Below are 10,912 nucleotides of genomic sequence, written 5' to 3'. Positions count from 1 at the left end.
TTGCATTATCAGTGCCAGACTGTGAAGGTGTCACTATCAGCATCACAATCAAGTGATGTTCTTAGGTAGGTATATCATGTCCCCTTCTCACTTATGGGTGACAGGAACATAGGGGTCATTCTGACCCTGGCGGTAAAAACCGCCAGGGCCAACGACCGCGGGAGCACCGCCAACAGGCTGGCGGTGCTCCCATGGGCATTCTGACCGCGGCGGTACGGCCGCGGTCAGAAACGGAAAACCGCCGGTTTCCCGCTGCCCTGGGGAATCCTCCTGCACCGCCATGGGGATTCCGAGCCCCATACCGCCATCATGTTCCTGGCGGTTTTGGCCGACAGGAAGAGGATGGCGGTATGGGGTGTCGTGTGGCCCCTGGGGGCTCCTGCAGTGCCCATGCCAATGGCATGGGCACTGCAGGGGCCCCCGTAACAGGGCCCCACAAAGATTTTCAGTGTCTGCCATGCAGACACTGAAAATCGCGACGGGTGCAACTGCACCCATCGCACCCCTTCCACTCCGCCGGCTCCATTCGGAGCTGGCATCCTCATGGAAGGGTGTTTCCCGCTGGGCTGGCGGGCAGCCTTCTGGCGGTCGCCCGCCAGCCCAGCGGGAAACTCAGAATAACTGCGGCGGTCTTTTGACCGCGCAGCGGTATTCTGCCGGCGGGACTTTGGCGGGCGGCCTCCGCCGCCCGCCAAGGTCAGAATGAGGGCCATAATGTACAATTGTTGTGGATTGTTTACATAATTGCCGCCACAAGTATGCCTCATTATATATTGTTTCGGCACATACTTGGGTCACGGGTGTTACATGGTCTGTATAAATACACCTCACACAGAGAGGTTTATCAAAGGGATTCCCACCACATGCCATTGACACCATCTATGCTGCACGCCACCTTGCTGCAGAATTCAGCCTTTGTGTCACCACAGAGTCTGACCTAGATCTCATTCCAAGGTAACAAGGGTTGGGGTGCATCTCATGGACATGGTACTAGCAGATTAGGTGTATCACATCCAGCTTCTCGTTAGGTTAGGTTCTCTATGTTAGGGATTTTACATTTCATGTTTATATTCAAAATGGTGGGTGTCTTTGTGTTCACGACTCACCTTTACAATCATGCTTCTTTTATTATGCATTATCCTAATCATTGCAGCTCATGCATTTTACCATAGATTGCAGTCTTTTCAATAAACCTATTGAAAACTCTCCTGCATCTCCTTCATTGCCTGTGTGTGTCTGAGATTTGTTGCTAAAATGAGTAAAGAGTAATATCCATTCCACCATGACTCCCCTCAGATGTCGCAATCTAGAGTCCATTCATAAGACTGCCAGAAATCACCTTTTAATGTTTGGGTTTTTGGTGAGGTACTGCTTGTGAGCCAGGAGGGTTGGGCCGACAGTTGCAACTTGTTGTAGGATTGTCTTAGTCGTCTACAAACAAAAGTGCTGTCATCCCTAAACCAGAAGTCTCTCCTAGGAGCGAGAGTCCAACTATGACAGAGGAGTCTATCAGCTGCTGTATCTTCATACTTGCGGTAAAACTTCATAGGAAGACCATCGCTTCTTGGAGTTCTTCCAGTTTTCAACCTTAGGTTCATGGACCTCCAAGTCAAAGCCAAGTATTCTTCTACTCAACCCGTCAGACATATCCCCGGAGCAGCATATGTCTTTCTTAAATGGGATTGAAACACACTGTTAATGGCCCATTGCATTCATACCAGGCCCCCCTTTTCATCAGCGGACCAGTCGGGCTAGCATTGCCACAGTTTTATGACATTTGGCATGTAGCTGTTGGTGTACGCAGTGTATGTATTTTTCAAGTACCCGCCAACCATCCAGTATTATTTTGCGGGTGTCACGCCAGTCTTCCAGCCTGTCTGGTGTAGATGAAGTACTGTCTCAATGTCTCCTAGCTCTTTCTTGTGTATTTGGATATCTCTTTTCAGTTGTCGTCTGACCCCATAGGTTGTCCTCAGGCACACCCCTCGTACTACCTCCTTCATCTCCTCCCAATACGTTGCCTTGCGATCCACTGTGCCCCAGTTCTCATTGGAGTATTGTGTTAATGTCTTGCTGACCATCAGCTCAAACAGAGGGAACATCAGTGCCTTTGCTCGCAGGCACCATAATGGAATCACTGGGCATTTTCACTCCTTCCTAAGTCTCACTAGGATGTGAGAGTGGTCCAAGAGATAGGTGGGCTAAGTAAGAAATCTCTAACACCCCAATGCCATGTCACTAGAAACCAGGCAGTTGTCTAATCAGCTATGAGTCCCTGCTGTGGGTATACAACAAGAAGATACCCTCTCCAGCGGGTGTCTTTCTCTCCATATATCAAGGAGGTGCAGTTCCAGCATCATGTCTTTTAGTGCTCTTCTTAAACAGGGTTCAGTGGGATGCCTGGGTGGCTCCCGGTTTATGGCACCATCCAGAATACAGTTACAGTCTCCTGACATAATAATATCTATGGCGAGATAGGACGAGGTCGTCTGAGGCAGCCCTGGCATTAAAGTCCAGACATATGAAAATAAATATAAAAATAAATATATAGCTAATATTTGTTCTCTTTATAGTAACGTAATTAGTTATAGATATAGGCATAAGTTTTCTTCTAATGATCGTATTGTATTGCTTAACCAAACCCTCTTGTCCAAAAAACGGTATGTCAGGAGCTAGCATGTGCTGCCCCATTCCCAGTGCGTTAAATGGTCCGGTACTGTCCGGTACTGAGTACAGGCACTTTTTTATTTTGCGAGGGACAGTACCTGCACATCTCAATAAAAATGTAATACTTTTCATTGGAGAGTTTTGGCACTTGCACTTTTATTTTTCCATTTCAAGCACTGGCCATTCCCAAAGACATTTATCAAAATAAAACAAGTTAACTTGAAACAGAAACTTTGCGCTTCGCTAGAGGTCAGGTCTCAGGAGAAGGTGCAAGGTCGGAGCTATCAAGCTCCCTCTCTATGCCTTCTTGGCTCTCTCCCAGTTCTCTCCCGTCAACATGTCACCAACACAACATATTTAGCCATTGTAAATCTTAATCCTCTTACCCCCTTCTGTATCCCCAGCAACAGGTCTTGTCATAGTCCCCATTACCAACCAGTCCACAGTTCGGGCAACATTTGCGCTATTACCAGTTGAACCCAGGAGACAAAAAGATCTCTCAACTGGGTGCCCGCTATCAGGAATTACAAAGTCCAATAGGCAGGTATTTGTGTTCACTCCAGGCCAGTGCTATCAGTAGCTGTGCTAGGGTCACTATAACGCCTCTAGAATGCGTCTCTGAAGTCCGGTATTAGATCTGTAGGCTTGAGCGTACCACCGGACACACCGCAATTTTCTCCAGACTTTGGTGACCGTCCAGGCCCTTCTGGTGTCCTTTGCTCTTCTAAAGGCAGGTTGACTGTCTCTGTGTGCTCTGTAGCATCAATTCTGCCATCCTGTGTCCTGGATAGTGGTTTGTATCAAGGTATCCAACCAGTCACTGGCCTTTCCTGAACTGAAAAAGAACAGCACCTTTAGTTTATGTTGGACATACAATTTCACAGGAAAAAGCAGGCCATATTTCATGTTTAGGTCTTGTACTCTTTGCGTTTAGTCGGGAAATATTGAAATGGGTTTCCCCTCAAACATGGGGGGGCCCTGCATGCAGACACATTGAAGGATGGTATTCCAGTCACGAAAATTAAACAAATGAGCAATGATAGCATTGGGTGTGTCACCAGGCTGCAGCAAGGGGGCAAGTGCTCTATAGGCTCTTTCGATTGTAAAAAATGTAGACAGTTTTTTAGGATGAAGGGCAGTAGTAATCCAGTCCTCCAAAATAATTCAAGAGTCTGTCCCTTGGCTCTATCCAGAAAGCCCACAAATCTTAGGTTGTTTCTCTGGGAGCACCCCTCAGAGTCCTCTATATGTTCATCTAATCGAGCCATCAGCTTCTGAAGGGCAGAAACTGTGTTGCGCAGGGTATGGACGTCTAGTTGTAGGGTATCTATTTGCTTTCCTATGAAAGTCACACGGTCTGGCACCTTCCGGAGATCTGCCTGTATTATAGTGGCATCAACTGCAACTGAGTCAAGTTTATTGGTCATCTGGTCGCACAAGCTTTCTATCGCCATCAGGAGATTTGCAAGAGATGGGGCCGTGCTGACCGTCCCTCCAGGTCCTTCGTCCGGGCCCTTTACCGCATCATTTCTGATTGGACCCACCAATTGTAGGGTGTGAGTATAATTCACAGTTTTGTTTGATTGTGCTGGGTTGAACCCTCTATTTCTCACCATGTTAGTGAATGTCCCCAGTGTGGGTCCAAGTCCAGAGACCAGGTGCCTCTAGAGTCTCGGCAGAGGAACCCCACATGAGTCGTCACTAGGGAGACCTGCATCACTATGTAAAAGGACCATGTGGGGACACTGTAGAGCAGATCCATTATTCCTACAGCTGTGGGATTCCGCTGCAGGTGTCAAACCACAGGGGGCTATCATTTACTTCCATGATAACCAGCAGAAGTTTGAATTGGGCTGTTCAACCATTCCAAGACCAACAGTGAGTAGGATTCAAGGGCATCTCATTAGAGTCATTCACATCATCTCTGCTTGAATATACACCAGCAGCTGATTCTCCACAGATGTGTGGCTTCTGACCATAAAGTGTCACAACCCTCCCAGAGAGGCTCTCATTGACTCCCACTTTGCTCCACAGGTGGCTATGCACCTCTGCCCCCTCGTTGCCGGCCCCACAGTCTCAGGATATCTTCTTGTATTGCAAAGTCCAATGTCCCCTAATCAATCCTCAGCACCGTGATGGGGGATAATGAATGCAATAGGCTGTCCGGCAGGCCTGTGCTTCAGGCAAGTCGCCAAGAGTCTACAATCAGCCAAGTCACATAGAGGACCTTCAGCAACCCCCTCAGAAACAGGCCAAGGTGCTGCAGAGGTGCACAATCATGCAATCACCGTTCCCAGGTCTCCAGCCCCAAGGGCAGAGGGTGATCCTCACTGTGCCCCACTCCCTGGAGTGTCAAACTCTGTCTCAGTCCTTCATCGCAGGAGTCTTTGTAGGGGAAATACCCCAGGAGCCACGTGTGGCCTCAGCGCCGTCTGGACGTGGGGTCACTGCAGGCTGGCATGTGCTGGATCTTCCCTCAGCTGCACTCCACCTTGGCCAAACACCACAAGCTGCTTCAATGCAGGGCAATCACCCAGCGGGGATTGGGTCCCCGCTGTGCCACACCGTCTCCTCAAGGCCGCACTGGCACTCTCCCCCAGGGCCTCAGGCATGATGCAGGTCATCCGGACCATTGCCTTTCCCCGCGGATGTTCTGATATTGCCACCAAAGAGACCACCACCTCCCTCTGACGTCGCCAGGCTGCTGTCACCCCACCAGCACTCACTGGCGCAGGAGACACTGCCTACGCGGGCAGCACCGGTCTTGTTCATGCTGGCGGTGCTGTCTTGATCAGAGGCCACAACAACTCCAGGCCCAGGATCAGAGAGGCCCAGCACAGCCTCTTTAATAGCTTCCACAGCTTTGCCACTTCCTGTCTCTCGGGGCCCGAGGATCACTTGCAGCGCCCCAACAGTGCAGGTTGTCGGCTGGGCGCATGAGGGGCGAGGGAGAGTTTTGATGCCAAATGATTAGATCAGGATTTCTGGTTTGCTGACGGGAGCTCTGCACAGAGCGTCTAATTGGCTATCTTGCTTGGCTATGCTCCATCTGTAGCGGTGCATGCATATTCGTGAATCAAGTCACTGTGTAGCTTCCAAGTACTGGTAAAAACTTGAGAGGCATATTTATAATGCCCTAGCACCACCTTGCGCCACACTAGCGTTATAATTGTTTATGGTAATGTGGCCCAACAAGGCCAAAATCCCTGCGCCGTATTTGCAGAGTAGCGCAATGCATGCCTTGCTCCACTTTGTACTACATTATGCCTGTGCAAAGCATAATGGGCCTCATTACAACCTTGGCAGTCGGTGATAAGGTGGCGGTAACACAGCCAACAGGCCAGTGGTAAAAAATTTGGAATCATGACCATGGTGGAAACCACCAACGCAAACAGCCACTTTAACACACCGACTGCCACGGTGGTAGCAACAAACACCGTGGAGGTAACCGCCAACAGCCAGGCGGAAGACAATGTACGGCCCACTGCATTACAACATGCCTATCCGACAGCTCTTCCGGGGCGGGACCAATGCCATCAAAAGCACAGAGGAAACAGTACTCTGAATGGAAACGACTCACCTCTCGACAACCAAGGAAGAACCACGACGCCACGGAGCCCGAGCTACACTTTTTCCCAATGCCGGTGTACCTTCTCATACACCAGGAGCATGAATGCCGGTGAAGACGACCACGGTGAGTACTGCACCTAGCACACAAGGGAAGGGGGAGGAAAAAGAGAGTGACTCACACACTTGCAGCACGCAACACCCCCACCAACATACACACAAACAGATGCAACAACATTACATACACACCCCATAACCCTCAGGAATAACACAAGGACAAAATGAATTGATTAAATTGAGTGTAATATTATAAATATAGAAAAATATGTTCTTAAAGCAACAAACAGTATGTACAATATATACAAAACGATGGACAACTACCACTCCAAAATGTCCGTGGCCCACTGGGCCAAAACACATAGGCCAAGGCTACACTTGACTCCTGCCTCAATATGGAGAGAACACTGCAGAGGCATTAGGTAGAAAACACACAGTTACCTCAGGGGGACGGGGAGTGGGAAGGCTCCTCAACCGGAAGATGGTACAACGCCACTGGCCTGGAGGGGGCTCCATGCCCACTGCTTGGTCCTGGTGAGTGCAAAGCCACAGTCTCTCAAGTGGGTGGTTTGCCCACTGCTTGGTCCACGATAGTGCAAAGCCACAGTCTTTCAAGTGGGTGGATTGCCCACTGCTTGGTCCTGGGGAGTGCAAAGCCACAGTCTCTCAAGTGGGTGGTTTGCCCACTGCTTGGTCCTGGGGAGTGCAAAGCCACAGTCTCTCAAGTGGATGGTTTGCCCACTGCTTGGTCCTGAGGAGTGCAAAGCCACAGTCTCTCTAGTGGATGCTTTCTTCCAATGGTTCTGGAAGGGGCCTTGTGCCCACTGTGCTTCTTCCTGGATGTTGCAAGGTCACAGTCTCTCACCTGTGTGTCATACCGACAGGTGTTGCAGGGGCCAGGACGCACTGCAGCCCATATAGTCACCACTACACACTGCTCGCCGGCAGTGATAGCTGCTCTGTGGATGCTAGTTGCGCTGCAGGTGGCGGTGCTGTCAGTGGTGGTGGTAGCCTCCAGGCCTTCACCTGCAGTCTTGGACGGCTGCCCACTGGGGCTGCTGCAGCTGGCAGTGGTGCTGCTGGCTGCGGTGCATGTGGAGGTGCTGGACGCAGTTCAGGTGGTGGTGCTGGTCGCAATGCAGGTGGCGGTGCTGGCCGCGGTGAAGGTGGTGGTGCTGGCAGTGGTAGCCTCCAGGCCTTCACCTGCAGCCTCAGACGGCTGAAGTTCCATGGCTGGTGTTGTGTGTCCCTTCCTGCCCCTGGCAGATAGTGGTGCCTCCTTGCCTCTGCCAGCTTGTGTCTTTTTATTGCTGGATGGTGGTGCCTCCTTCCCCTTGCTGGCTGGTGTCCCCTTCTTGCCCTTGCTAGGTGGTGGACCCTTCTTGGCCTTGGCAGGTGGTGCTGGCACACTAGCTGGGCTGACAGGTGACTCCTTGGAGCCTCTCACACCAGCAGTTGCTGCAGAAACCACAGTGGCTGTGGACTAGGTGGCTGAGGTGCTGGGCTGGGTTCTGGCCACTCTGGCCCGAGGTGAAGGACGGGGGGGGGATAGGGAATAGGTCAATGTTGGCAAGGAAAAGCTTCTTATCGACACTGGGGCGGGAAGAGGGTGAAGGTTTGGGTGTGGAGGAAGAGGGAGTGGTTGTAGGACATGTCAGTCTGCTGTGTTTGGGTGCAGGTGCATGGGCTGGATGCTGTTGTGAGGTGGATGGCTGTTGGGTGTCTGAGTGCTTGTGTTTGTGTACTTTGGGAGGAGGGATCACAGACACAGTGGGAAAGGACACAGGGAACGTGTGCATGGATGTGGGGATAGTGACTGCCAGTGAGGGGCGTGTAGTGATGGAGGTAGTGGATGAGGATGTAGTGCATGCAGGTGTGAGTGGAGACGCTAATGGGAGGGAGGTGAACTAGGAGGAGGAGGGGGACACAGTGGAGGCATTGTATGTTGGTGTGTCTGCATGTGGATGGTGCTTGTGTGAGTGCATGTGAGATGAAGTGTGGTGCTTGTGTTTGCCTGAGCCACTTTTGTGTGTTGATTTGGGTGATTGCTGGTCTGAAGGTGTTGTTGGGATAGGCTGGGGATGAGGTGATTGGGTCTGGGTACAGGAAGTTGTAGGGGGAGGCTGGAGACAGGGACAATGGCTGACATCAGGGAGTTGGCCAGAGCCTGGAATGATCTCTGTTGGGCCGCCACGTCAGAGTGAATGTCTTCCAGGTATGCATTTGTTTGTTGTAAATGCCCTGCTACACCCTGGATGGCATTCAATATGGTTGACTGCCCAACAGAGAGGGATCTCAGGAGGTGAATAGCTTCCTCACTGAGGGCAGCAGGGCTGACTGGGGCAGAGCCTGAGGTGCCTCGGGCGAAGGAGATGCCCACCCTCCTGGGTGAGCAGGCACGGGAAGGGCGGTGCTGGTACGGGGGTGGCAGCTGTACTTGTAGTTGGGGTGGGCACAGAGGTATCTGCCATCGCCAGGGATCTTCCATCGGAGGAGGAGTCGCTGTCAATAGTATCCCCTCCTGTCTCCGCCGTGGTGATTCCATCGCCCTCCGTCCCACTGGTGCCCTCACTGTCGGTGGATACGGCCTCCAGGCCCATGTGGGATGCAGCTCCCTCCGTCGCCGGTGCCTCTGCTCCTCCGCCAGATGATGCTAATGCACACAAGGACAGGGTGACAAAACAAAAAAGGGGGGGGAGACAGAGGATACACTTGGTCAATGCCAGCAACAACACTACTGTTAGCGTACACAACTCACAGGGAACAGCCCTATGCACTAGGCCATGCACTACCTGTTACAATGCTAGTCACCATCCCATGGGGTACAATGCCTATTGCTGTTAGCTGCACACCTGAAACCCACAGGACCCTGCCCAGTAGTAGATGCCCACTAACATTATTGTGGTGGGAGTGCATCTGAGCTTGCCCATCATTGGACATACCCTGCCATGTTCGCCCTGGTCTAGGGGCACCCACATCCCCCACCCAGGTAACACCTTAACGAGCACAAAGTTATGATTCTAAATCTGTACTCACCTCTTGTGGCTGCTGTGATGCCTTCAAGCGCCCATCCAACTCCGAATAGGCCACCACCAGGATGTGGAACATCATGGGGTCAGGGTACGATGGGCATCCCTTCCTCGTTGGGAGGCCAGCCCCAGTTGGGCTTCCACCATCTTCCTTGCCCAGTGGAGCAGGTCTTCCCACCGTTTACGGCAGTGGGTGCTCCGCCTGTCAAAGACACCCAAGGTCCGCACCTCCTTGGCAATGGCACGCCAAATACCCTTTTTCTGATGGGCGCTGACCTGCAGAAAAGGTATTAGTCATACTGTTAGGATTGTTATACTAATGGCCCAACATATCCCCCCTATACCCTTACGCACATACATTGTCCGCCATACATGTAGCTCTCTGCCCAGGACCCCTCAGACCCCACTACATGAGGCTTACACACACAGCAATCCATACACTGATGGGCCAAGCATCATGCTCACAGTGTACTCACCTGTTTGTCTGGAGGACCATAGAGTAAAATGAACTAGGGTAGGACCCCATCCACCAGTCTCTCCAACTCCTCCGAAGTGAAGGCAGGGGCCCATTCCCCAGACACTCAAGCCATTGTCGCTTCCAGACACAGATCACAGCAGCACTTGCAGTGTAGATCCTCTCCTGTTGAAGGTCAGGTAGCAAGTGAGTGAACAGATAGAAAATGGCAGTCATGTCCACAGCGGTGCGCACCGTCACTGCCGGCGTACATCGCTGTTGGCTCCTGGAACCCATATGGCCCAATGATAACCAATGCGGTGTTGTGCGGCGGTCATCGACCGCCGACCGCAATGGCGCACACCGTCAGCAGAAATACCTCATTTCCACTTGTCCCGCCTCACAGGTCAGGCAGCCGCCATTTCATGGGGGCACAGGCCATGGCACCTAACTGCGTCACAGCAGACATTGTTACATCAACTGACTTACGACTTCATATACTGTTTCTGTAAAGAAAAAATTGCATATTAATGTAGGAATATGTGTGCATATGACCTTCTGCTCACTGTTTTTCACCCTAGAGTTCAGCCACTGAGGATGAGTAGGATGGAGACATACCCCCATGTACAGACCCCTGTTGGACCTGGTGACAATGGAGGACAGGCGCATTATACTGACCTACAGATAGGACCACAATCCAAGAACTATGTGCCCAAATGGAGCCAGACCTGATCTCAGCTATCCACCACCCCACAGGTATACTCCCTCTAGTGCAGGTCCTGTCAGTGCTCCACTTCCTGGCAAGTGGCTCCTTCCAAGCGACAGTGGCCATGACATCAGGGATGTCACAGCCTATGTTCTCAAACGTGCTGACCAGAGTGTTGTCTGCCCTGCTGAAACACATCCGCAGCTACATCATATTCCCCCAGATGGAGGATTTGGCCACAGTGAAGGCTGACGTCTATGCCCTGGGACATATCCCCAACATCATTGGTGCCATTGATGATACCCATATTGCATTTATCCCCCCATGGAGAAATGAACAAGTGTACAGAAATAGAAAAAGCTTTCACTCTCTGAATGTGCAGATGGCGTGTTTGGCGGACCAGTACATCTCCAATGTCAATGCAAAGTATCC

This window comes from Pleurodeles waltl, chromosome 1_2, assembly GCF_031143425.1.
Source record: "Pleurodeles waltl isolate 20211129_DDA chromosome 1_2, aPleWal1.hap1.20221129, whole genome shotgun sequence".
Taxonomy (NCBI): Eukaryota; Metazoa; Chordata; class Amphibia; order Caudata; family Salamandridae; genus Pleurodeles; species Pleurodeles waltl.
Note: the sequence above shows the minus strand (reverse complement) of the source record.